The sequence below is a fragment of the Aptenodytes forsteri genome, unplaced genomic scaffold (assembly GCF_000699145.1).
Source record: "Aptenodytes forsteri isolate BGI_AS27 unplaced genomic scaffold, ASM69914v1 Scaffold284, whole genome shotgun sequence".
Taxonomy (NCBI): domain Eukaryota; kingdom Metazoa; phylum Chordata; class Aves; order Sphenisciformes; family Spheniscidae; genus Aptenodytes; species Aptenodytes forsteri.
In genome coordinates, this window is record NW_008794445.1 from 1,985,534 (window position 1) to 1,989,235 (window position 3,702).

Sequence of the window (3,702 nt, forward strand, 5' to 3'; positions counted from 1 at the left end):
GGCAGCCGGGGCTGGGCACCCAGGTTTCCCCCCCCCCAGGCCGGTTAAGGACAGCGCTGCCCTCAGGAAGATCCCCCCAGGCAGATTTCCACCTCTACCTCGGAGCCATTTTCCCCAAAACTCCGAGGAAAAACGTGTGTAGGTGTTGGAAACCAAAGCTGTGCTTTTGGCACTTGCCCTCTTCTTGTGAAACACAGATGTACCCATGGAGCTGCTGCCCCTTATCTCCCAAAATGGCGTTGCGTTTCCCTCCTGTCCCAAAACAGAGCTCCTATCTGGAACACGGCAACCTCTCCTGAACCCAGCCAGACCAAGGCTGCGCGGCCTCACAGCGGTACGGTGGAGGCAGCAAACTCAGTGGAGCAAAGGCACCACGCAGAGATGGGTGTTGCCTTCCACGTAGGCAACGCTCCTCTTTCTCACAGAAAACAAGATTTAGAAGGGAAAAAGTCCAGTTTCATTTTGATCCCTCAAAAACCACACTCAAAATGGAGGCAGGACCAATGCAGGATACAGACAACAGGACAACATCCCATAACCCCTGAACTACCCTCCTCTTCCCTTCCCTCCTACTCTTCGCTCATCCGAGGAGCTGGAAGCCCCACACAGCAGGCAAACGAAGGGGCAGCTCTTCCTGCTCAGCTGGCAGAGAACAGGCTCGGAAGGAATTTGCAAAGTCACCAAGATCCATCATTTATTCCCAGCAGGTGTTTCTGAAAATCAATTTCAAGAGTTCTACACAGCCTGCTGCTGTAGAAACCCCGCTGCAGGGATGGGAAGTGGGTTCTCATCTCCCTGTATTTCAGCTCCAGCCTTCCCATCCTCCATGGAACCAGGTGCCTCTCCATAGAGATCCCTCGGCACGTGAGGACCGCTCCGATCAGGGGAGTCTGGCACTTCTCCCGACAGCCGAAAAAAAAACCCACAGAGAAGCCACCCGAGGAAAGGAAGCCCGAGTTGATGATTAGGCTGTTGCCACAATTCCCCTTCACAGCTTAAAATTTGTTTAATGCTTGAGAAAATAAATAGGCCTCTCATCTGGGTAAGGCAGAGAAGCATAACTATAGGAGCAGTGATTTAGAAATAAATCAGTATTAAAATTTAGTAATTTATTGCCAGATAGGTCAGGCAACCAAAGGAGGAGAAACCCAAACAAACCACACCACCACAGACTCCAAAGCAGCAGGTGCCACTTTACAGGGAGTTCAGCGTGTTTGCATCAGGCACAGCGCTGTTGACACGCGCTCAGGGCTGCTGCTCTGACCCCTTTCCTCCCCCTTCCTCCGTGATTTAAGTTTGAGGATAGAAGAAAGCAAGAAAATACAAACCCAGTGTCCACCTCTGTCAAACTCAGTGCACACCCAAAGCCAACGGCGTGGAAAGGTCCCATCCCGCTCCTCCTGAAGGCCAGACGCACGGGACACCAGAGGCTCAAATCCAGGAACCGAGAGATCCTGAATCGGATTTCACATAGCTCTCACTGTTCCAAGGCTGCAACTGCAGACATCGGCTCAGATTTATTTTTAGGCGCTCCAGCCCTGTGCCTTTTTTCCAGTAATTCTGATCAAACTCATTCCCGGAACTCGGGAACAGGTTCGGCTGCAAGACAGCGCTTCCTGCGCGTAAGACGTCACTCCCAGCAAGGATGCCAGGGAAGGAAGAAATGACAGATGCTGGCGTCACTTTATCATTTTCTACTTTATTACTTCAAATTAACAACCACGATAAAGCTCAAAAAAGTCCAATATTTACACAGGAAAAAAGTACAAAATCCCCCCCCCAAAGTTCTTCAGGTTTTTTTTTGTTTTTTTTAAATTACAAAGTAATAAAAAGTTTTGCTCTTTAATTAAAAAAAAGAGAGAGACAGTAAGAGGGGTAAATAAATTAGGAAAAAAATCCTCTACCTCGGAGCCATTTTCCCCAAAACTCCGAGGAAAAACGTGTGTAGGTGTTGGAAACCAAAGCTGTGCTTTTGGCACTTGCCCTCTTCTTGTGAAACACAGATGTACCCATGGAGCTGCTGCCCCTTATCTCCCAAAATGGCGTTGCGTTTCCCTCCTGTCCCAAAACAGAGCTCCTATCTGGAACACGGCAACCTCTCCTGAACCCAGCCAGACCAAGGCTGCGCGGCCTCACAGCGGTACGGTGGAGGCAGCAAACTCAGTGGAGCAAAGGCACCACGCAGAGATGGGTGTTGCCTTCCACGTAGGCAACGCTCCTCTTTCTCACAGAAAACAAGATTTAGAAGGGAAAAAGTCCAGTTTCATTTTGATCCCTCAAAAACCACACTCAAAATGGAGGCAGGACCAATGCAGGATACAGACAACAGGACAACATCCCATAACCCCTGAACTACCCTCCTCTTCCCTTCCCTCCTACTCTTCGCTCATCCGAGGAGCTGGAAGCCCCACACAGCAGGCAAACGAAGGGGCAGCTCTTCCTGCTCAGCTGGCAGAGAACAGGCTCGGAAGGAATTTGCAAAGTCACCAAGATCCATCATTTATTCCCAGCAGGTGTTTCTGAAAATCAATTTCAAGAGTTCTACACAGCCTGCTGCTGTAGAAACCCCGCTGCAGGGATGGGAAGTGGGTTCTCATCTCCCTGTATTTCAGCTCCAGCCTTCCCATCCTCCATGGAACCAGGTGCCTCTCCATAGAGATCCCTCGGCGCGTGAGGACCGCTCCGATCAGGGGAGTCTGGCACTTCTCCCAACAGCCGAAAAAAAACCCACAGAGAAGCCACCCGAGGAAAGGAAGCCCGAGTTGATGATTAGGCTGTTGCCACAATTCCCCTTCACAGCTTAAAATTCGTTTAATGCTTGAGAAAATAAATAGGCCTCTCATCTGGGTAAGGCAGAGAAGCATAACTATAGGAGCAGTGATTTAGAAATAAATCAGTATTAAAATTTAGTAATTTATTGCCAGATAGGTCAGGCAACCAAAGGAGGAGAAACCCAAACAAACCACACCACCACAGACTCCAAAGCAGCAGGTGCCACTTTACAGGGAGTTCAGCGTGTTTGCATCAGGCACAGCGCTGTTGACACGCGCTCAGGGCTGCTGCTCTGACCCCTTTCCTCCCCCTTCCTCCGTGATTTAAGTTTGAGGATAGAAGAAAGCAAGAAAATACAAACCCAGTGTCCACCTCTGTCGAACTCAGTGCACACCCAAAGCCAGCGGCGTGGAAAGGTCCCATCCCGCTCCTCCTGAAGGCCAGACGCACGGGACACCAGAGGCTCAAATCCAGGAACCGAGAGATCCTGAATCGGATTTCACATAGCTCTCGCTGTTCCAAGGCTGCAACTGCAGACATCGGCTCAGATTTATTTTTAGGCGCTCCAGCCCTGTGCCTTTTTTCCAGTAATTCTGATTAAACTCATTCCCGGAACTCGGGAACAGGTTCGGCTGCAAGACAGCGCTTCCTGCGCGTAAGACGTCACTCCCAGCAAGGATGCCAGGGAAGGAAGAAATGACAGATGCTGGCGTCACTTTATCATTTTCTACTTTATTACTTCAAATTAACAACCACGATAAAGCTCAAAAAAGTCCAATATTTACACAGGAAAAAAGTACAAAATCCCCCCCCCAAAGTTCTTCAGGTTTTTTTTTGTTTTTTTTAAATTACAAAGTAATAAAAAGTTTTGCTCTTTAATTAAAAAAAAGAGAGAGACAGTAAGAGGGGTAAATAAATTAGGAAAAAAAT

The 3,702-nt window shown here is 48.8% G+C and overlaps 1 long non-coding RNA gene across 1 annotated transcript; it reads right to left on the minus strand.

Annotated features, from left to right (window-relative positions):
* Positions 1–2,490: 2,490 nt before the first annotated feature.
* On the minus strand, positions 2,491–3,238 carry LOC103907748. Its single transcript, XR_658112.1, has 2 exons — positions 3,134–3,238; positions 2,491–2,702 (listed from the first exon to the last, which is right to left on the minus strand). It is a non-coding gene; the product is annotated as an uncharacterized LOC103907748 (long non-coding RNA).
* Positions 3,239–3,702: the final 464 nt, after the last annotated feature.